Source organism: Medicago sativa, chromosome 5 (assembly GCF_051527215.1).
Source record: "Medicago sativa cultivar Bolivia chromosome 5, Bolivia_mono, whole genome shotgun sequence".
Classification (NCBI taxonomy): domain Eukaryota; kingdom Viridiplantae; phylum Streptophyta; class Magnoliopsida; order Fabales; family Fabaceae; genus Medicago; species Medicago sativa.
In genome coordinates this window covers 27,416,103-27,441,080 of record NC_140753.1, presented here as the reverse complement: position 1 = coordinate 27,441,080, position 24,978 = coordinate 27,416,103, and the positions used below count along the sequence as shown (strand labels likewise).

The 24,978-nt window shown below is 35.5% G+C and overlaps 1 long non-coding RNA gene across 1 annotated transcript; it reads right to left on the bottom strand.

Annotated features, from left to right (window-relative positions):
• Window positions 1-9,720: 9,720 nt before the first annotated feature.
• On the bottom strand, window positions 9,721-11,546 carry LOC146921457 (uncharacterized). The gene is made up of 2 exons (XR_015012145.1): window positions 11,337-11,546; window positions 9,721-10,064 (listed from the first exon to the last, which is right to left on the bottom strand). It is a non-coding gene; the product is annotated as an uncharacterized LOC146921457 (long non-coding RNA).
• Window positions 11,547-24,978: the final 13,432 nt, after the last annotated feature.

Genomic DNA, 24,978 nt, shown 5'->3' with positions numbered 1-24,978 from the left:
TGATGCGGGTTTCCTCATGACAGCTGAATACCCTGAGTGGATTGCCAACATCGTACCAGTACCAAAGAAAGACGGGAAAGTTCGAATGTGTGTTGATTACAGAGATTTGAATAAAGCCAGTCCAAAAGATAACTTCCCATTGCCTCATATTGATGTGCTTGTTGACAGTACTGCTCAGTCTAAAGTGTTCTCTTTCATGGATGGTTTCTCTGGTTATAATCAGATACGAATGTCTCCGGGAGATAGAGAAAAGACGTCCTTCATCACTCCGTGGGGAACGTTCTGTTATAAAGTGATGCTGTTTGGCTTGATAAATGCTGGTGCTACCTATCAAAGAGGTATGACAACTCTGTTTCATGATATGATTCACAAAGAGATTGAGGTATATGTCGATGATATGATTGTGAAGTCAAGCGATGAAGAGCAGCATGTTGTGTATTTGAAAAAGATGTTTGAAAGATTGAGAAAGTACAAGCTGCGATTGAATCCTAACAAGTGCACATTCGGTGTACGATCTGGAAAGTTGCTAGGCTTCATTGTCAGTCAGAGAGGCATTGAAGTTGATCCTGACAAAGTCCGAGCCATCAAAGAGATGCCGGCCCCTCAAACTGAAAAACAAGTCAGAGGTTTCCTCGGACGTCTGAACTATATTTCAAGATTCATATCCCACATGACTACCACCTGTGGTCCGATTTTCAAATTGCTCAGAAAGAACCAGCCTGTTGTATGGAATGATGAATGTCAGGAAGCTTTTGATAGCATTAAAGAATACCTGTTAGAGCCACCTATCCTTGTCCCGCCAGTGGAAGGAAGGCCTTTGATTATGTATCTGTCAGTGATAGACGATTCAGTTGGCTGTGTTCTCGGTCAACAAGATGAGACTGGTAAGAAAGAGCATGCTATCTACTATCTGAGCAAGAAGTTCACCGACTGTGAGACTCGGTATACGATGCTTGAAAAGACTTGTTGTGCTTTAGCCTGGGCTGCCAAACGCCTGCGTCATTATATGGTGAATCATACAACTTGGTTGATATCCTGAATGGATCCAATCAAGTATATCTTTGAAAAGCCTGCTGTTACTGGAAAGATCGCACGTTGGCAAATGTTGTTGTCTGAATATGACATTGTGTACAAAGCTCAGAAAGCAATCAAAGGAAGTGTCCTTGCTGAGCATCTTGCTTGTCAACCTCTTGATGATTACCAGCCAATTAAGTTTGATTTCCCTGATGAAGAGATTATGTATCTGAAAGCAAAAGACTGTGAAGAACCCCTGATCAATGAAGGGCCGGATCCCAATAGCAAATGGGGATTGGTGTTTGATGGTGCTGTTAATGCTTATGGTAAAGGAATTGGAGCCATCATTGTAACTCCGCAGGGGCACCACATTCCTTTCACTGCACGAATAACTTTTGAATGCACGAACAATATTGCTGAATATGAAGCATGCATCTTGGGCATTGAAGAAGCCCTCGATTTGAGAATTAAGCACCTTGACATCTATGGAGATTCAGCACTTGTTATTAATCAGATAAAGGGTGAATGGGAGACTCATCATGAGAAGCTAATCCCTTTCCGTGACTATGCAAGACGTCTGTTGACATACTTTACAAAGGTTGAGCTGCACCATATCCCTCGGGATGAAAATCAGATGGCTGACGCTCTTGCCACTCTGTCTTCCATGTTTCGTGTCAATCACTGGAATGATGTGCCCGTAATCAAAGTACAGCGTCTTGATAGACCCGCTCATGTGTTTACTATTGAAAATATGCCAGATCAAGCTGACAGAGATGTGAATGATAAAAAGTCTTGGTATTACAATATCAAACAATTCTTGCAGAATCGTGAATATCCACCTGGTGCTTCCAACAGGGATAAAAGGACTTTGAGACGATGGGCTAGTAGATTCTTTCTGGACGGAGAAATCCTATACAAGAGGAACTATGACACGGTCTTGCTGAGATGTGTTGACAAACAAGAAGCTGAGAAGTTGATGCATGATGTACATGATGGTACTTTTGGGACCCATGCTTCGGGCCATACCATGTCAAGAAAACTGTTAAGAGCCGGCTACTACTGGATAACTATGGAACGTGACTTCCACAAACATGCCAAGAGATGCCACAAGTGCCAAATCTATGCTGACAAGATTCATATGCCTCCACACGGTCTCAATGTTATATCTTCCCCATGGCCTTTCTCTATGTGGGGCATTGACATGATCGGAAGAATTGAACCAAAGGCTTCCAATGGGCATCGTTTCATTCTAGTGGCAATTGATTATTTCACCAAGTGGGTTGAAGCTGCTTCCTATGCAAACGTGACCAAGCAAGTGGTTGTCAAGTTTATCAAGAATAACATCATCTGTCGATATGGTGTTCCCAACAAGATCATCACTGACAATGGTTCCAATCTGAACAATAGCATGATGCAAGCTTTATGTGAAGAATTCAAAATTGAACATCACAATTCTTCTCCTTATAGACCTCAGATGAATGGCGCAGTTGAGGCCGCTAACAAGAACATCAAGAAGATTGTTCAGAAGATGGTCACTACTTACAAAGACTGGCACGAGATGCTACCATTTGCCTTGCATGGTTACCGTACTACAGTGCGCAGTTCAACCGGGGCAACTCCTTTCTCTCTTGTGTATGGTATGGAAGCAGTTCTCCCTCTGGAAGTGGAGATTCCATCTCTTCGAGTAATCATGGAAGCAAAGTTAACTGAGGCTGAATGGTGTCAAAGTCGGTACGATCAATTGAATCTGATTGAAGAGAAACGTATGGATGCTATGACTCATGGACAGTTGTATCAAGTGCGAATGAAGAATGCTTTTGACAAGAAAGTCCGACCGCGAGAATTCAAGGAAGGCGAACTTGTATTGAAAAGAAGGATAAGCCAGCAACCCGACCCAAGGGGCAAGTGGACACCTAACTACGAAGGTCCTTATGTTGTCAAGAAGGCTTTCTCTGGTGGTGCTTTGATTCTTACACACATGGATGGTGTTGAACTCCCAAATCCTGTTAATGCCGATATAGTCAAGAAATACTTTGTCTAAAAAGAAAAGAACAGCGTGGTAGGTCGAAAACCCGAAAGGGCGGCCTAGGCAAAAATGCGCTTCCCGGTGGATCGAAAACCCGAAAGGGCGATCCAGGCAAAAGTTAGGGACAAAAAAAAATGAATATGAAAGAGCTCGCTGAGATTGTACGCAACTCAGGCAAGAATGAGCGCCTCGATGAGCCGAAAACCCGAAAGGGAAGTTCATGCAAAAATGAGGTTGACAATAAAAGACAAGTAACTATATCTGGCAAATCACCATCACCCTTGGGGCATCTGCAACTGTCAATGATCGTCTTCATCAGAGGTTTCTGTACTTGTGAATTCTAAATTTCTATGAAATGTAGCGGTCATCGTGTTCAATGTATCACCAACCAATAAAATTACCATTTTCCAAGCTTTGTAAATCCGTGAAGTCATGCCTTTGGCTGACTCTCACTCTCTTACATCAATTTGAGCCTTTCTATTGTTTGAAATTCTATTTTTCTTTCTACTTTCAATGCTATATACAAAACATTTTTCTTTCTATTTGATAATGTTAATGTCTGAAACAAACATTTTTGAAAATTAAAACATCATTTCCTGTTTATTTTGAAAACAAACCTGAGCAACAGGGTACATTTCAATGAAACATGCATGAATGAATGAATGTCAATGTCTATTTCAACACATGTTACAAGCAGGTTACTCCCCAGGATGATCTGTGGTCAATGGCAAGAATGAAAAAACAGAATGAAAATGAAAAATCGAAAAAATGAAAATGAAAAGCTCGCTAAGTTGAAAACCCGAAAGGGCGGCTTAAGCAAAAATGAGCACCCCGCTGATTGACAACCTATGAAGGCAATTCAGGCAAAAATGGGGCAATGAAAAGAATCTATTCCCCGGTGAATCGAAAACCCGAAAGGGCGGTTCAGGCAAAAGTGGGGTTTGAAAATGAAAAAATGAAAGAATAAAATATTGAAAAGCATTGACCACAGATGCGAACATCCAATGTTTACCCAGCACTGACACGCCTAGCAACGGCGACCTGTATCCAAGAGCCTTCCAAGGCTATCCCCTCTACAAGTTTTATCGCCCTCAGCCATGGTTTTGATACGTCTCTCAACGACGGTCTCTCCAAAGAGGTTTTCCCCCTATGAATATGTTTCTGCACGAGCCACTATGTGCCCAATCTTCCAATGTTTTGTCTATCTCTGTGAAACTTCCTTGTCAAACTGCCAATCAATCATGCATTTCAAGCATTCATACATGCATAATCATGCATTTTATGTGCTCATACATCCAATAATCTTGCTATACCATACATACATGTTGCATATCCACATCTCCACTGTCAAATTCAATTTCAATCTCCAATTTCAAACCAATCACATTTCCAATTCCAATGTCAAATTCAATCCAAATTCCAACTGTCAAACTCAATTTCAATTTCAATACCAACTGCCAAATCCAATCATGTCAACTGTCAAATTCGAAGCAATCTCAATTTCAATGTCAACTGTCAAATTCGAAGCAATCTCAATTTCAATTTCAATTCAATGTCAATTCGGAGCAATTTCCAATCTCCAATTTCAATTCCAATTTCAATGCCAATCTCCAATGTCAATGTCAATGTCAATGTCCAATGTCAATGTCAATGTCAAATGTCAATGTTAATGTCAATGTCAATGTCAATGTCAATGTCAATTTCAATATCCAATGCCAATGTCAATGTCAATTTCAATTTCCAAGCCAATGTCAATGTCAATGTCAAATTCAACTTTCAATTCAATTCAAATCAATGTCAATTTACTCTCAATTTGCTTTTGGGCCAACAAAAATGGTCATGCCTATTCTCAAATCAAGTCAACGACAACTTACCCTCAATTGGTATCTTGCTAAACTAGACTCTCAATTTGTATCTTGTTACGGGTCAAGTGCCAGGTTCAATCCAAAAAGAACCACTTGTACCTGCTTATACCCATGCTTCCGGACAAACGACAAGTTCGATCTAAAAAGAACAGTTTGTACCCAGCTCATGCCTTGTTACCAGTCAGACGGCAAGTTCAATCTGAAGAATAGTTTGTACCCAGCTTACGCTTTGTTATTGGTCAAACGACAAGTTCGATCTAAGAGAACAGTCTGCACCTTCCCACATGACGTGGTAATAATCCAACAAGCAAGTTCGATCCAAAGAAACAGCTTGTATCAACCCTTTTGTCTATGTCTCCAGCCAAACGGCCAGTTCAATCCAAAGAACAGTTTGTGTCTGCCTATCTGTTTGTATCTTCAGCTAAGTGTCAAGTTCGATCCAAAGAACAGCTCGTATCTACCTATATGTCTATGTTTCCGGTCAAGTGCCAAGTTCAACCCCAAGAACAGCTTGCACCTGTCTCTTGTTTTGTATTCCTTGGTCAAGTGGCTAGTTCGACCCAAAGAACAACTTGTACCCTATTTTCTACTCCCTGGTTTGTCTACCCTGTCAATGTCCACCGGAATCCCCAGTGACATGGCAGGTTCCATAGACTCCAGTCGTTTGTCTTGCATTCATAATCAAGTATTGCATGGCATTCATAACTTTGAAAATTTGAAAGCGTATTTTTACGTCCAAAAACAGTGCAAATGTTAATATTTAAGTATCTTCGTCCCGTCAACTCTAAGACTTCGTCTCTTGACTCTCCGGACAAAGAAACTTAAATAGGGGCAGCTGTTATACCCTAATTTTGGACCTAAAAATACTAATTAATTTTTCTTTTCTTGCATTTTAAGTCATTTGATATGTCTCTGATCAATGGCATCTTTCTCTGCATTTTATTTCAATGTTATTTGCAAAATTTACATGCAAGGGTATTTTAGTCGTTTCCTATGACAAGTGTCTCTCAGTCTTTCAAAATTTTGTTTGAAGTCCTTTTAAATAGTTTGAATAAGTCTTCATTTCATTCTATGTCAAAATCCATTTTAAAAAAATTGCCTTTGAGGTCATTTTGAGTCAGTTTTGTCCCTAGGGGCATTTTAGTCCTTTCAAGTGTCAAAACTCTGTTTAAACTCTTAAAATTGTCTCTGAGTCTTTCAAGTTGGTTTAAATAAGCTGTTGTTTCATTCCTCTGTTGAAAATCCATTTTAAAGTTTGCATCTGAGTCATTTTCAGTCGTTTTAGCCCTAGGGGCATTTTAGTCATTTCACACGAAATTTCGGCAGAGAGGTACTTTAAAGTACCTCATTTAGGCCATTTGTTCGTTTTAGTCCGTTTTTTTGTTTTTTATCGGTTTCACTTTACGTTTAGTCAAAATTACCAATTTTATGCCAATTTTATTATTCTTTTTTCTTTTGTTTCATTTTTGGTCCTTTTATTTTTTTTAATATTGCATTTTAGTCCTTTTTGTCCAAGTCATCAGGTCTGTACACATGTCAGTTTCTCATTTGTCCATTTGTCCAAGAGTTTGTTACAAAGTTGTGCCACATGTCATTTTTTTATTCGTCCAGATTGCACAAGTCATCACTTATAAAAAGCCAACTCATCACAGAGACCCACACACACAGTGCCACATCACAACAGAATCAAAAACAGAAATTCCATTCCTCTCTCCACCACAGAAGGATCAAAACGCAGAATAGCTCAAGAACATGATGAACAAACTCATCATCTTCAAACCCTAACCGTTTCTCAACAACACAATCCACACAAATTCGCTTAGAATTCCTCATCCACTACACCATTCAACAACAAATTTCACCAAAAAACGAATCAAACAGTCTCAAATTCGCAATCAATTGCAACAGAATCCAACGATTTCAACAAGTTTGAAGCAGGTTCTCAGAGATTTCTTACGAAATCATCATCATCGAATCCATAAGCTCTGCAATTCAAGCGCAATTTCGCCATTAGATTAACGAATTACACGATCACAGAGCAGTTTGGGAGAGAAGGAGAAGGAAGAAAGAAGATTCGAATCAGAGAAAGAGAAGAGGAAGTTCATTGATTCAGTTCAACAAATCATTCACCAGAAGCTCAAAGGAAGTATTCACGAAGATCCTCGTCACATCATCGCTTGAATCTCCAGGTAAATTCTCAAAAACCTTCTCGTTTTGGTTTCGAATCATCATCGAAGGTTCATAAGCATGTATAAACGGTGAATCAAAGCGGAATTTCCAAAAGATTCGAAAAGATTTGAAACCGAAACCCTAGAAATGCAGTCTGTGAAGATCCACCGTTTATTTCGCAAATTCAAGTGCATAATCGTAATCAGTGAGGAAAATAGTATAGATTAGGGTTTCAGTTCAAAGTGTTTCGAAAATCTTTAAAAATCTGAAGAACCGTAGGATTCGAACCTAGATCTACTCCGATCTAAACCTTCCTTGCGAAAAATAGTTTCAAAACCGTAAAGAGGAGGAGAAGACGAGTTCAAGGATGTAAAAAGCTTTGAAAAACTCCACCGGTACGGCGGCGCCACCGGCGGACCACCGTACCGGATGTTTGAACTCGCCGGAAGAAGATCGGAGAAGAAGACTCATTGTTGCAGAGCTTCTCTCTCTAACTTATGTTAGAGAGAGAAATGTATGTGTATTGTGTCTCTCTCTTTCTGCAAGCCGCTTATATACCCTGCCTTTGATCCCACGCGCTCGCGTGTTGTGTTCGTTCTGTGCTCCTTCATGTTTAGACTGTTAGATCCGTCTTGTTATGAGTTGTATGGTCCTGATGCGTGCCTGATTTGATCCCCTTTGTCTTGTGCGTCTTCAGCCCTTGGATCTTGGTCAAGATTGGACCTGGATCAATCTAAAGGCTGTAGAGCCAATGGATGATCCAGGATCCATCAAGGACCATGGGCCTGGGTCTCTGTTGCTGAATTTCGCTTTCTTGCTAATTTATTGCTATTTTACACACTGTTTCCACTTTTTACACCTCCTGCATGATAAAAATTTCTTCAAGAAATTCCAAATAATTTTCCACATTTTTTTTGATAATTTTCTTGATGCTTCATAACCTTGTTTCACAATAAAACTTGATAAAAAAATATGTGTGACTTTTTCACCATTCTTGATTAAAACTAGCAATTTCCTTATATTTTTTAGCTTAAAAAACCTTTAAAAAAATTCCAAAAAAATTCATGTAGGCTTCTTGATATTTTTGTAGCATTTTGTGATGATTTTCATATGTTAAAATTGGTTAAAAAATAAGGTGTTAATTTTCTTGCTATTTTTGTCATATTTTGTGCTAAAAATGAATGAAACTTTGCTTGATTTCAATCCTATTGCTTGATGAACACTTGTGACCTATGCCACTTGATTTGAGGGAGTTTTAACTACTGTTTGTGTTGATAATTAATGCATGAGTATGAATCTTGATTAGTTACTTAGCTTACAAGTTAATTGTGTAGTTAAATAATGTAAATATGCTTAAAATTTGTTCTAAAATGCCAAGTAACTCATGTTGCCTTAATTTCCATTCCAAGACTTGTCTCTCAACCTTTAAAAATGCATTGGAATGTGAGAATTATAGGTCATATGGTTCTTGCATTCTATGAACAAATTTTAGCCATGTTTGCACTCATTTTCTATCCTTTATGTTCTCGTGTTTCTCTTGCTTTATTTCCTTTGATATTGTCATGTGCTACTAACTCTTTTCATTTCATGTTTCATTATTTCATAAGCACCTCCATTTCATCCCATATTCATCTCTATTTCTTTCTTGCAATTGAATTTGTATCAAAATTAGAATGTAAACACTTAGGAGTTTTGTAATATTTTTCCTTTGTGCACTTTTAATTTTCTTGGCAAAGAGGCCATAGAATGTATCTAGGGTATGATGTAAAGGACAATGGACTCTAATGATGTACACCGACACAAGCACCGACAGATGCACACACATCACTTTAGGTATATAGCTAGAATATGCATGTTTAGATGTATGTCTAGGATTGTATGCTTAGATGTATGCCTAGGATTTATACTTAGAAAAAATCATTTTCCAAAAAATATGAACAAACTTCACCCAAATCTTTTTCACAATAAACTTTGGGGTCAAAACCCCATTGATTTTTCTTTTCATTTTCTTAATCAAATTTCAACAAACTTTAATCATACTTTGACTTGTTTTTGCAAATGACTAATTCAACCTCACAATTTCCCAATCTCATGCCCTTGAGGCCTCTTTCTATTCTTCAAACTCCAATTTTCAAACTTAAAATCAACCAACAAAAACAAAAAACATTTTTTGAGAGAGAACTACCGTGGATTTGATCCCTTAAACGGGTACGTAGGCAAGGAACAAAATTCCTTCAATTCAATTAAAATAAAAATCCAAAAACATTCTTCTCCCTCCAATTCTTCACTTAGAATACCTTTAGGTTTAATATCATCTTTCAAAATAGCATTTAAAAATAAAGCGCGCGTGTAGAAATTTAAGACGGTTCCTATAGGATACTATAGTCGTTATGGGTGCCTAACACCTTCCCGTAGCGAAAACAACTCCCGGACCTCGATTCTCAAGGGTTTTGCTTACTTTTTCCCTTCCCAAGAAAAAATAAGATATCACCGGTTAGAAAGGTTCAAACGTAATCAATGTTTGACACCCGAAAACCAAGATAAAACAGTTACACCTTTTTTAAAAACTGGTTAATTGCAACTCATTTTTTGTTAGTTTGCGTAAAGTCTGTCAAACAGAAGATCATTCACCTTTCACTCATGCTATAAGTACTGAATGTGGGTTGGAATGAATTTCACTTTTTCTAATTCTAGCATGAGTAATACTACATTTGAGTTTTTCTATTCCTCTAAGCTTAATTGTACAAGATAAACTTCTGCACAAATGATAATGTATTGGTCGAGTATGGGCATTAATATTACATGTTTGACATAGTCATGGATAATTAAAAAGATTATCACAATCAAAACCTAGAAAATAGATCACACCACTTTACTCTGTCTTCTTTCTCATCTCACCCTTCATCCCCAGTGTTCGTACAAACGCATTCTACATATTGGTTTGCTTGAATCGCTAAATTCCCTTTTTCTTCTTCAACAAATTTCACAATCTGTAACAAACAAAAATTAATATTAATGAAAAATCTATGGCATTGTCCAAACTTGCTTCAATAAGTTCATAAGTCATATTTTAATGACAACTTTAACATTTTAACTTCATCCTTATGAAATGGATTTGAATTTCCAAATATCCGAGTAAATAAAATTACATAGCAATGTAAAGAAAAAGTATAAACAAATTATGGAGACTAAAGAAGAATACTGAGTTCCTAAGAGGGATACACAAATCCTACAAAAATATCCATCCTTTATATTTTAATATGCTAGCCAAGCACCACTCAAACAATCTTGTATATATGACAAGAATCACATATAACATAGCATATTCACTAACCTTGACCATTTCAGTTCATTTGTCAACAACAAGAGGTTAAATGTCTTTGCATCATCAATCTTTCAAAACATGTATAACTGAGATCAAATAAATCGTTTAGGAAATAACAATAAACTTAAAAGATTTCACCTATTGCATTTGTCCAAAATTTCTACAAGTCATTGACAAACATCACAAATAACAGCCCAAGATGTCATTAGCTGCGAGATACATAATGTTAATCTAAGTTTATGTTACTCTAACATCACAACAAATTTAGCTAGCTTATGTTACTCTAACAGACTAAACAATTCCTAATTGCAACCCACAGCACCCTACCAATGAAAATTGTACCTACACATGTAAGAAAACTATAACCTCAACTAGTCTATACACATAAAATGATAGTCCTCTATTTCAACCATATTTTCATGTCACAAACATAGATTTATCGCCCACTTTTCACTTATTATTTCATCACAACTCTGTTTTTGCATTCTAGCTCAACCCTCCAACATCACATGTATAGATTTTAGAATTTATCCTAATCATACAAAGATTGGATTTAGAAAAACCAACAATATATCAATATCATCAGATGGAATGGATCTGCAGTAATGTGTGACAAAAATTTGAAAACTTGTATTAATCTTATTGTTCAATGAAGGTCAAAAATAACAAAATACAAAATCATCTAAATCCATCATACCTAATTTCAAAGCTAACAAGTGCTTATTAGTGTTTTCAATTCCTAAACTACATTTATTGTTAACCAATTTCGGACATCAATTTTCAAAACACATAAAACCCAAAATGTAAAACCCTCAACCAAGATATTGAAAAACAATCTTTCCAAAGTTCACCTTCAACAAAGAATCAGCAACACATACACATTCCATTGATGAAGATAGTTAAACAACGTCAACTGGAGACAAATAAATTGAGTTACCAACGATGAGATTCACGCGACGGCGAATCCAAGGCACATAGACTGTAACGAGACAGAGATAATGAAAGCCACGACATCGGGCTTTCGATTTACGATTGAGGGAGAGAGTGTGCGTGTGTGTGAAGGAGACAGAGGGGCGGCTGCTTACGAAGCTCACGGTTGCGGTATAGAGAGTGAGTGAGGAGGACCTCATGAGAGAGAGGGAATAGTGATTTCTTTATCTATTTCCTGCAAAACAAATACAAAACAAAGAATTGAGCAACTAATAAGATGTTTAGGATTTCAAGATGTATATTGTTGAAAATCAATAAACCTGATATCTCTCGGAGTTGTTCCATTTTTTGCACATCCAAGAACTTCAAAATGATTCCCGTGAGTGGTGGCCAGAAAAGAAGTGGACCGGCGGTGGTGGTGAGCTTTGGGTGTGGCCGGTGGTGGTGTTCAGTGAGGGGAAAGGAGAAAAAGGGTGAAGAAGAGAGAAAGGTGGGGACGAGAATGAAGGAAGAGATAGAAGGTGAAGGAAGAGCTAAAGTGTATTTGTGTGAGAAGAGAGGGTGAAGGAAGAAAGAAAAAGAGAGAAAGAAACAGTTGCTGAGTGTATTTGTGTAGGGTCCAGTTGCCAAATGTCAAAATTTTGTGTGGGTGTGTAGGGGTGGATGCCACCTATGGTGGTATGCCTATCACCACTCTATATATAATTGTAAACTCTGCATTAACTGAAAGCAGCTTACGATAGTAACTGATTTCGCAGAACTTAATTATGAAAATAAGTGCAAAGTCACCATCATCAATTTTCATAGTAATTCCAAACATTTAAGAAAAATTGCTTTATTGCGAACCTATTTGATCATTTGAAAACCCCCTAAAAAGTTCAATGAGAACTACCATAGTACGACAACATATCTTAATTTATTACTCAAATATTATAATTTGTTACATATCTTATAACTCACATATCTCCTATTTTCTCAGTATATCTCATATCTATCTCATTATCATCTTTCTACCACTCCTCTCAAAAGAAAAAAAAAAAACTATCACTTTAAAATATCCCTATCCATTTAAAATACTCTCTAATTAGTCTATGATATAAAGAAGAAAGAAAAATTATGTGATCACGACATAGTTCGATGCGGCTTAATGTAGGGTTTTCACTCACTACCTTGCGGTTGTTGCAGCGTAGGGTTTAATGTGATTTACAATCACGACATAGTTCTATGCGTGTAATGGGCCTTATCATCAATTTGAAACCATATGAAGGTATTCAGCCAATCTTAATTAAACAGTTATTCAATTATGACCATTTGTAAAAACCCTAAGAAAAAATAATCCAATGGAAATGATCAAAACTGAACAGCATAATAATATGAGATGAAGATAAATAATGGGAATCATGAGAAAGTACCTGTAAAGGTCTTCAAAACTGAGATCACAAGCGTTCTTATTGTATATCTGATGAATTGCATGTTCCAGAATGTTCCAAGCCTTGTCACCATATTCAGGATCGATGGTAACACGATGCTTGTAAGCCTCTATCACAAGACTCCTCTTCCTCTTGTTAGTCATCTTCTTCTTCTAAACACAACTCTCTCTTCAACGTTGCTTTGCGTTTCTTTTTATACTTTCTGCAAGGTTCGGATTGTCTATTCTAGGTTAGATTACTCATTGCGAGGTATGACCTACTTTGAAAACGTTTTGCTAGAGAGTTAAAACTCTATAAATTAATAATGTCAGGACCGGAGAAATTTATTAATTTAGAGAGTTATTAATTTATCGATAAATTAATAATTATTAATTTAAAGAGTTTTTAAGTAATTATACTGTACATGCCAAACAAAAAGGCAAATTAGTCTATGCCTCTTAGAATTACGTTGTAGCGAACCTTGGGGCTCAACGTAAATTATTAACTACTGTGTTCATATGCATTGGAAATCAATAATGACTTTTGAAGTACAGTAGATGTAAACAAGAGGAACAAATGTGTTCAATGTATTCTTAATATTTTTTTTTTCAGTTTCTATGAATTATTAATTTATGATTTTCTTGGGACCGAAAATTATAAAGGGATCTCCCGAAAAATTATTATCTTATTATTTTATCGAGTTTTTCAATTTTTTACATTGGCCCAAGTCGGGACCGGACAAATTTATTATTTTAGAGAGTTTATTAATTTACCGAGTATTAAATTAAAGAGTTTCTACTGTACATTGAAAAAAGAAATTCAATTACTCGTGTCCTTAATTGTAAGATCATTTATAAAAAAAGAAAAATTATCCTTAAATGGAAGCCTATCTATAAATTTTTATATGATTTTTTTAATTTTTTTGAGAGAATTTGATTTTTTTAATGACAAATAAAAAAATATATAAAAAAATGAAAAGGAGAAATATTCTACAAGTGTACAAACATATACAAATCATGAGTACAAGAAGTACTCAAGTCAAGCAATAACAAAGTCAAAGGAGCTCTCCTACAATTAAACAAGAGCGAAAACATAAACAACATCAGAAAACCATCTAGCCTCCTATCAGGATCATCCCACCCATGTCGAATAGGAACATACCCTTTAGACAACCAACCCCTAGACAAATCCACCACATGCCACCATAGGTGTAGACATAGAGGGGGTTCATAATCTCACTCATAGAAAGAACAAGTGTGACCAAAATTTTGCTAAAAATAATTTTCAAGAGGTGAATTTAATCATATATCAATTCAAGCACGAACGTATCCTGCCCCGAAAAGAAGTGATCAATTCAGGATCTCCACAAGGATCGCACAATGGTTTTCCAAACTAATAAGAAATCTAACTTCTCCTTTTTTCCCCACCAAAGTCTAACATAATCTTAAGAATACTTGCTAAATCTGAAGGTAAAACAAACTCTCACCCCAACCATCTCTAAGCACATGATACCATACCTGACTTAAAAAATAACATCTAAGAAAAAGATGATTTGTTGACTCTAGATACTCATACAGAAAACACAAGAAATAAGCACAGGGTCAACTATAATCCTCCTTAAAAGGAGATTATGACGAATCAAAATCCTATCCTAAAGCAACTGCCAAGAGAAAACTTTCACCTTGAAAGGAGACTGATGTGCGGATTAGGCAAGTGTGCCAAATCGTTTACCAAGTAATAAAGTGCCAAGTAGATATGCTACTAGAATTAGCCCACTGGATGACCATGATGCTTAAAAAATTAGATCCAAAAATACAATGGAGATAATTCGTAGTCAAAACCAAGAAACGCCGCCTAAACATTAACTCCCATGATAAAACTATTAGAAAAAGTAACTTGAAGATTCGAGGCAAGCTCAAAACACCTTAAGATGATCTTAATGTCTTTCATATACAAAGATTATCATCAACATATTTAAGGTGCGTCACAGACAACCTCAAACTCCCAACTTTAAAAACTGCAAACAGACCCCACACCTTTGCCTTCCTAATATACATACTTAATGCCTTAGAAACTGGAAGAAAAAATAAAGTAGATAAAGGGTCACCCTACTTAAGGCTTATTTAAATATTAATTTCCTAGGTTGGGCAACCATTCACCAACACCGATATATTACCTACAAAAACACACGCATGCATCCAAGCACACCACTTCTCATTGAAACCGAATCTCTTCAAAAGATATTCTAGGAAAATCCAACTCATTGAATAATAAATTTTATCAAAGTCCACTTTGAAAATTAGGTAATCCTATTTAGATTTTTCGGCCAGATCCACAACCTCATTAACCATCACCACTACATCCAACAATTGCCTACCTTCAAGGAAAGTTGACTGGTAGGACGAGATGATTTCATCCATCATCTTGGCCAACCTTGAAGCTAACACTTTAACAACTAGCTTATACAAGGAACCTAAAAGAGAGTTAGGGTGAAACTCTCCAAGAGATTGAGGGGAATGAACTTTAGGAATTAAAGTCACAAAATAAGATGAGAATCTTATAAGGAGTGAGGCGTTGGAGAAAAATTGATGGTAAATAAAACTCACCTCTCCACTGATAAGCACGTAAAATCTTCACTGATAAGCACGTAAAATCTTTTAAGCAGAGAGGAGTTAAAATCATCTGACCCATGACTCTTATAACCATCAATCCACAACCTTTGTTATTTCCTCTTGAGTAAAAGGAACGAACAAAGCACTGCTATCCTCTGGAGACAGACTTGTAAACTCAAAACCTTCCATCAGAGGCATATGATAGTTAGATTCAGAAAATGGACTAGAAAAAAAAAATCACCTCCTAATACCAGCAACATCCTTTACCCAAGATGCTCCCACCGTCAAAGTCAGAATGGAATTCCTACGACCCCTATTTTCCTTGCAAGCGTAGAAGTACGCAATAAGAGGAAGTGGTTCAAGAAGAATGCATTCACTCAGAGCTTCATAGGAGGAGTCTCTCTCCTCAACCTTAGTCTATATCTTATGTTTATTTCTTTTGTAATTTCGTCTTTAGCTACCACGAGTAACTAAATCCTAATTGGGTAGGATTCTGAAAAAAACCTCTATTTTTTGTTTATATTTTTAATCCAAGTCTTTTTATTCAGTTATGTTATAATTTTAATTTAATTTTCTAATTAAAAAGTGTTAATGCTTTCATTGACCTAGGGAGTGTGACATGCCTAGGGTCGGTGCTTGATCATAGAAATAGAACAAACACTCTTTTCTGAACGTTGCATACTTGGTGTTTGGTTTGAGATTTTAATTGTGTGTTGCATCATTCTGAAAGAGTGGGTGTATTTGAAGAATCTATTAGTAGGGAATTGTTGGAGATTGATGGTGTGTAAACTATTGGAGTTAATTGCAAAATGGCAAGTGTACCAGTCATTTTCATCAAGTAACAACGTTAGTAAGTAGAGTATCGTATCCACAGGGATTGTCTTTTCGTCCGAACAATTCTCGTTACTTATTTTTGTAAGTTGACGGTATAAAAGCAAGTTTCAGTTTTTATTTTTTTGCAACAGAGCGAATTTACCTGTTTTTGGTTGCAGAAAAGTAAGCAGCGGTTAGGATTCTTCGAATGTATATTCGTTGTTGGATAATAAGTAACATAAATATCGCATTTATTTATCTTAGGTAGACTATACAAATGATGAGGCCGTTGGGAGTTTCCTAAATAGGTAGGGCACCACCTGACCCAATGGGCATCATCCACTGGGTACCTAATTAGGCCTTTCCCTCCGATGGCTAACTGCACCTGCTGATCGCACGATGATCCTTACGTGCGGGGTCTTGCTAATTCAAAGGTAATTGAAACATAAACTTAAATTGGCTTTCCATTGTTTCCTAAGGCAATGAAAGTCAAGGTTCCCTTAGGTCTGCCCATCTATGAATCTTAGGACACTCATAGCACACTCTCTCTACGCTTACTTAGTAGTTCTACAAACGGGCAGCCCTAACCTACGTCTACCTTACTAAGGGTTTCAAGAGAATGGTCTTACTAGGTTATAGATTTAAGTAGGACAACTAGGTGCTTGTTTCCCTAATTACTAACCAGTTAATTCCTAGCTTCGGTAATGCACCACAAGACCCAATGGATACCATCCACTGGGTACCTATGTCTATGGTCAACAATTCTAGTGGTATCTTTGGCTAATTAATAATCACTTACTTCCTAGATAGATAGTTATCAGTGAAGGGATATAAATATCAAGATATAAGCATCCGGTTAGTGATAGCAATATTAGGTCTTGTCACAACTTAAGTACCTAATCTAGGGTTGCACCTCTCACAAAAATAAAACTATAATCTAAAAAAACTTAATAGCGAACAAAAGCATAAATAAATGAAATAAACGACAAATTATATTAAATAAATATCCAACAAAAATATACCGAGGTTCATCTTAGAACCCTAACCTAAAAAGATTTAGTTACACATGGTAACTAAGAACAAGATACTAAAGATAAAAACATACCCTAGAAAATCAAGGAGAAGATAGAAACTCTCCCGAAGCTCCAAAGTTGCATTCCTCTTGAACTGATCAAGTTCTAAACGAGAAATTCTGAATGAGGAATGTAACACCCTACTTCTAATAAGCGGTAAAACGCGCGAATATACAAATAGATTCTAGAAATAGATGCTACGTCATCAAAACAAAAGCAACATACATGTATAAATTGTCAAGTTTCATAAACATAGCAGCGGAACATATATAAACCATATGAGTAACATCTCCACATCTCTTGACAATAAATACATCCATTATGTTTTCAACAAAATCAGAAAAAATAGACATCATGCATCTTTGAAAAGTAGCGGGGGCATTGCAAAGACCAAAAGGCATTCTCCTATAGGCAAAGGTACCAAAAGGGCATGTGAAAGTGGTTTTCTCTTGGTCATTGGGATGAATAGGTATTTGGAAGAATCCGGAATACCCATCTAAGTAACAAAAGTGTGAATGCTTAGTTAGCCTTTCTAACATTTGGTCTATAAAGGGGAGTGGGAAGTGATCTTTACGGGTTGCTTTGTTGAGCTTCCTATAGTCAATACACATTCTCCAACCGATGACAGTTCTAGTGGCAATGGATTCATTTTTATCGTTCTTAATAATAGTGAGACCACCCTTTTTAGGTACTACTTGAACCGGGCTAACCCATTTGGAATCAGAAATTGGGTAAATAACACCTGCATCTAGGAGTTTTAAGACCTCTTTTTTCACAACTTCTTTCATGTTAGGGTTCAACCTTCTTTGGTGTTCAACGAAGGGCTTATATTCCTCCTCAAGTAATATCCTATGTGTGCACAATGAGGGGTTTATTCCTTTAATGTCGTCGATGGTATACCCTATAGCTTTAGGATACTTTTTGAGGACATAAAGCAATTTTTCAGTTTCAACCTTATTTATATTTGCATTCACAATAACAGGGTAAGTTGAATTAGGGCCTAAGAATTCATACCTCAAGCTCGGTGGGAGTGGTTTAAGCTCTAGGTTAAATTGTTTCTAAGAATAAATTAAACTACTAACATTTGTGAAAATGTACATTAGGATATTGACAGCAAAAAAAAAAAAAATCATATTATTCAAGTTATAAATAAATTCCAAAGAATTATTGGTTATGATTTAAAAAAAAAAACTCCAAAAATAAAATAATTAGACGTCAGTGTATTTTTCTCTTTAAAACAACATCTAATGTCCTATGTTTATTTTATAACAAGTTGGCAATATTAGAGTTAATGTAATATTTTTTTATCTAGCGATAAACCGCACAAACCGAACCAATCCAAACCGCATTGGTTTGGTTTGGTTTGGTTTGGATGACTTTTTAAAAATCAACCGAACCAAACCAAACCACATGCTTTTTTATCTCGCGGTTTGGATGACTTTTTTGCTCAAAACCGAACCAAACCATACCGCGAACACCATTGATGCTTTGATGGAAGAAACAAGCTTTATTTAGAAATATATCCTTTTCTGTATCCTTTCCTTTAGTCCTTCAAAACTAATTCGAAGTACATCCATAATATTCTCTCTTAATCTTGCCAATACACTTCTCCATTCAGAGACATCTCGACCATACAAAAATGATCTCAACACTTTAATTGCTAATGCAAGATCTTTGGCATATTTTAGTACATCATCTGTCAAGTTTATGTAACCGCTCATGACATCGTCACTTTTGAAAGCTTTCCTACAAAACAATTGAAGGGCATCATTATGATTTATGAGTCAAACTTTGTAAACTTCATCTACTCCATGCTCTCTCAAGATATGGCAAGCCATTCTCGTTTCATGGCCAATTTATCCAGCTGTTCAACTTGATCAACATTATCAAGAACTGCATAAGATTTTATTTGACATAGCGTAGTTCGAATCAAATTAGATCCCATATAAAGATTGCATATCTGAAGATTTTCTTCATTTAGAGTTTGACAAAGAAGTTGCTTTTGCACTCTGATTGGGCCATAGTCTCCATAAATTTTACTTACATCGTTGATAAAGCAGCAAGCATCAAATTGATTAGAGATTCTAGCATACAAAGCATTAACAAGAGTAGTCTTCCCTATTCAACCCATTCCACAAATCCCTGCAACTCGAACATCATCGTCTGAGTCCAAAATTAGAAGCTTTTCTAACTCGTGAATGCATCTCATCTATATCATCAGATAAAGTTGAGGTTTTGTTTCCCAATAAGCATGTTAACTCTTTAATCATTTTTCCAAACTGCATATTGTGGCCTAAAGACCACATGATAGAAATACCAAATCATCACATGAAAATTCCAAAAACAAAAGTACAAAATGATAAAGCAATTCAACATAACAGTTTAAGTTTTATTAATAAACTTAAAAGCGTTGATCATCTTGTTGCTAACGTAAAAAAGATTTTTCATAATTTCCATTTTGCTTTCGTACCTCAGATGGACTCACGTCATAGAAAATAGGTAGAACAGTTTGTCCAGATACTTCAATGCGTTTAGATATTTTCACCAACTCCTGCAAGCACCATGTGAAGAGACACTTTGGATGTTACTACTAGCTATTGAAATTGTAAAAGCCAAAACGAACTTGCCGAGAATTTTGATGTATTTTACACTGTTGATGTGAACCCGAAAGTATGGAATGCCATTCAAAGTTTATCAATCAGATCACCTACCTTTTGTATACATGTATCAAACCCAATAGATCCGGGCATGAAGAAGTGTATTGTAAAATAAAGTCTAATTAACATCTATAGAAAGTGACATCATTCACCTTATAATACCATTCATTTGAAAAAAAATCAATTATCGATCGGGCGTTTACAATATAATACGTGTTTCCATGTCTTGGACCTTATTAGTAAAAAAATAATTTTTTCGACCTGCTTGGTCCTTTTTCATTTATAAAACTAAAATAGAAATTCCAACCACCCCGACAACAACATTTTGCTTCTTCTCCTACCTTTTCTAAGCAGCAATACCAGCGTCATTCTCAGCGACATCACACAAATTCTTCAAGTTTGTAGGAACTTCCTTTGTCCTTCCAGCCTTAGCAAGAAGGCTAGTCAGGTTGAATCTCTTGAGCTTGGGAGGCATTTTGTATGCTAATCGCAAAACAAGAAATGAGTTAGCTATCATATCTAAATAATAACTAAAAAAGAAGGGTGACTTATGACTATACAACACTTACTGAAGTATCTTTTCAAATGAGAAGGATCATGTTGACGTTCGATGATGTTCTTTGAATTCAAGGTTTTCAAAAGAACTGAAGATCTTGTCAATACACTGAGTAATACGAGGAAGCAACTTGATGCAAACTATCTTAATCACTTTGGGATTAGAATTCCAATAGAAGGGAAATGGGGAACACCTTGGTTGTGAGGAAAGAAGCAAGGTTCACCATGAATATAGGAAACCTTAAAGATGGAATTCTCAAAGACACAAGGCACTTTAGAAGAATGCAAGATGAACAGAGAGCGATATGGTTGAGCATTCAAAGAACACATCCTGACTTGTCTACCGACTTTGAACTGGTAGTAACTAAAGAAAGTCGTTGTTGTGTAAAGAACACAGAATGACTTGACTACCGACTTTGTAAATCACACTTTCTACACAACCATCTCCTCTAAAGTATGAGTCCATCCATTCATCTTGCTCGCCCCCTCAAGTGGAAGCTGTTTCATCCACATAGACTTACTCTTGTACCACCGTTGTCAAAGGCACCAACAGAACTCGTCACTTGAACACCTTGCCAGGAAGACTTTCCAAACAAGGAGGCGGTTGAAACCTTATTGAACCTCGTCTCTGATACCATTTTTAGGCCACAAGGAGAGCTCGGGGGGGGGGGGGGGGGGGGGGGGGGTCATCCACTTGTTGGGCCCATAACAACCATACCGGTGATTTGGACACAACATTATTACTCAAACAAAGGGTGGTATTGGATGGAATGGTTCCATCATGTTCCATTCCATTGCATTTGTACGAAACCAAAAAAAGGAATCTAGATCCATCTCACTCCATTCCATCCCATACCACCATTCCAAACAAAACCTAAGGGGTGCCAACATAGCGGAAATGTCTTGTTGATTTGGTTGCACTCATTTCTTCGTAATTTTCATCCACATTCTCTTTTCTTATACCCAAAAATAAATCTACGATAGATTAGATGTAAAACCTAGACATTGAATTCACATGTTGATTTGTGTCAAGGAATAACATGTTTTCATAGAGGTTATAGCTTGCAAAGAATAATCTAACCTAACATAGACTATTCGAACCTTGCAAAAAGGATAAAAAGAAGGGTCAACAGTGCTTTACCTCTCTATAGCCATTTCCGGGTTACCCTTCGCAATTTTTTTATTTTTTTTTTAGATTTCATCCTTGTAATTTGAAGTTTTTTGGTTTTGGACCTTCATGGCATCAAATTACAAAATTTATGGTACTTCCGCCTCCTGTAATTTAAGTAAATTTCGGTTTATCCCCTGTTATTTGACCAAATGTTATCATAAAAAAACGAAAAAAGTGGAAATAGGAATGCCGCGTTTTCAAATGAAAAGGTGGTGACATTGGAAATAAAAAGTTGATATATTTAAAAAGACCAAAAACATATTTTCAATTTGAAAATAGGAAATGAAAACAATGACATCAAAATAAACATATTTTTAAATCTTGAAAATTTTAAAATGAAAACAATTTTCAGAAAAATGAAAATAAGAAATGTTTATGCAAACCAAACAGCCCACAATTATGTATATTGAATATATTTTTGCCAAACAAGTTTTCTGGTCCCTCAATATTAATTCATTTTTATAAAACTCAAACATCATAAGATCATCTAACATATAATTTTTATACTCATACAAGAGAGAAAAAGGAAAAAAAAGCAACAAGGTAGATTAATTAGATTAATTTCATCAAATAATGCATGCAACCATAAAATAAACTAAATAACTTGAACATTCAAACTAATAATACACTAACATGAACCATAATTAAGGTAATCTTAAATTTGGGGATCAAACATGCACCATAATCTCCCAAAAAACTATTATAGATTCAACTTCAAACCACCATTAAAACAAAAATAAACAAGGAGCATAACTAACTATCAAAGAGATGAACAATGGATAATACCAATCATCATCCTACAAGCCCCTTTATTATTTCGTATAACTCTTCTTTCACTATTTGTTATGTTTTTATTTAAACTATATGATATAAGTTAACCTAAAATTTTGACTTAGTTTCCATTCTTGTAGCCCAAGCCTCAATCCCTTTACCAAAAAATCAGTGATAAGCTCCAAACTGGTAAACCAGCAAGACATCCATGAGTATTGAATCTTTTGAAATAAAAAACTTATCCATCCAAGGAAAGTGATATTTGGTAATATGAAATTTAGTAGGAAGTAAGGAAAACATAAACTCATTTGGGTTCGTCTGGTGGTTTTGGCTTGGGACGTTAGAGTGAGCTCCTCTTTAAGGTCTCATATTCAATTCTCGCCGTTGTCAATTAGTGAACTAGTTTAACTTCTTCAAAAAAAAAAAAGGCAAGAAAAACATATCAAGTATTGCTCAAACTATAGATCAAACTTGGATACTCGTAATTAATAATTTAATTTTAAATTTAATCTAAAATTGAGAATTTCATTTTTAATATAGAAATTTTAGTGTCACGAACATTAATTAAAAAAATATTGAAACATAATTAACATATCATCAATTTTGAATTAAAAATTAATTTTTAATATTAGATAAATCACACACAATCTGTTTTTCGTCATTCTTATGAATTAAATATGACACTTGTAGTCATGGATTTCAACCACAAATTATACCACCAACTACATGCACAACACCACCTATGTATGTTGCAAAAAAAATAAAAATTCATCTCTCCCCTTCCCTTGTTCTTCACATATTAAATATGACTCATATGACTCTTGAGTCATGCATATCATGTGAGAATAAATATTATATATGTTAGAAATGCAAAGTGATCGTAAATTTTAGCTCTATTACATTCACATATTATATATCTATTATTTATTAAATAACTTATTTATTATAAATTACACTAGTTATCACTTCAAACTTAATTAGGGAATATCACTAACATTAAATATTAGTTTGATCTATCATTTATTTTCATCTATTTTTCTCACTTTCTACTTTCCTTTCTTTCTACATCTTGCAGTCATGTGTAAAAATATGATTTCATCATCAATAATTATTATTATTTTTCCCTTACTTCTACTTTTTATCAAATAATAACTAGTTACAAACCCGTGCTTTGCACAGGTTGAATAACGTATCTTGTAAAAAAAATTCCAAAGAAAAAATGAGCAAATTAATAAATATTGCACAAACTTGGATATTCTAAATAAATCATTTTTGCTATATTTTTAAAAAACTTTGTTATAAAGGAGAAATGAGAAAATTAAGGGAAATAGCTGCATCTTTCTAAGAAATTGTTGTCGTTCATAAATGTGAAAATCAAGCAAGCATATTGCACAAATCTCATTTTGTTCAAGAGATTAGGAAAACAACATTATAATTAACATGATAGTAATTGGAACCAATGAAGAAACCAACAATGTGCATATTAACGTTACATAATAGTTAGGTTTATAAAAGAGACTGCAAGTGTCATAGACTAACCAAAAAGGGATTTTTGCCAATATTTACATCAGACAAAATGAAAAGAACAAATGGAATCCCAAAGTCAAGATAGTTTAAGATTACAGTCCAAAGCGATACTCCAAAATAGTAGAAGTTCAAATAGTTCAGCAGCAAAGATCTACTTTGGAACAACTCGAACATGCAAGTTCTTTGGTGACTTTTCGAGATCAAAGATAAGCTTACCACCTTCTTCCATCACACATTCTCTGCAGAAATTGAACCACTGCCCACCCAAGTATTTTCCACAGCTTGCTCTTTCGGCGGTAATGAGGCGACACTTATACTTTCTCTGTGTCTGATCATCAATAAGAGTGATTGTTTTGCGCTTTTCTTTCAGAATTGTTCTTGACACCTCGTTTGAGAAATGCTAAACAGGGAAATAACTGCAATATTAGTCTAATGCATATTAACATGGATAAAATGTATGCGAATATAGTTACATATAATTTATAAAATGAAGGTAGCATAACTGATTTTAAGCTAAAGAAAATGTACCATGACTTCTAATTTATCTTCCTATTATCTTCCTATAAAGTCTAGATAAATGCATGCATGTGGTATATATGTACCCCGTTGTCCAATTAACATTGTTGAAACAAACGTAAATTAAGCATTGCTCCTGCATGTGCTTTATAGCTAGCACCATTTGACATTGATGTCTTCGAACATTTGGTGCAACTCTCATAATACCATCCAAATTGGTTAGGATTGAATTTAGTTGTTTTCCAAATAGTGATGCAATATGTTTCCTAACACAAATTATTCACATGAAATAAAGAATAATGCAATATATATTTTTGATTTGTGCGTAAAAAAATTCAAAGCATGTTTGTGCATAAAAAAGCAGACCTTGACTAAGTTTATAAATTCAACAATTGGCCTAACTTGAGACAGATTGGAAAAATCGTTGTACGAAGTACGTTGAGAAGAAGTCGAACTCTGACTTAAGTTCTGACTGAAGAGCTTGAGAAGTGTTAAGGTCACGACAACAATTCAAGAAACATGGTCAAAAAACAATCAAATCAGAT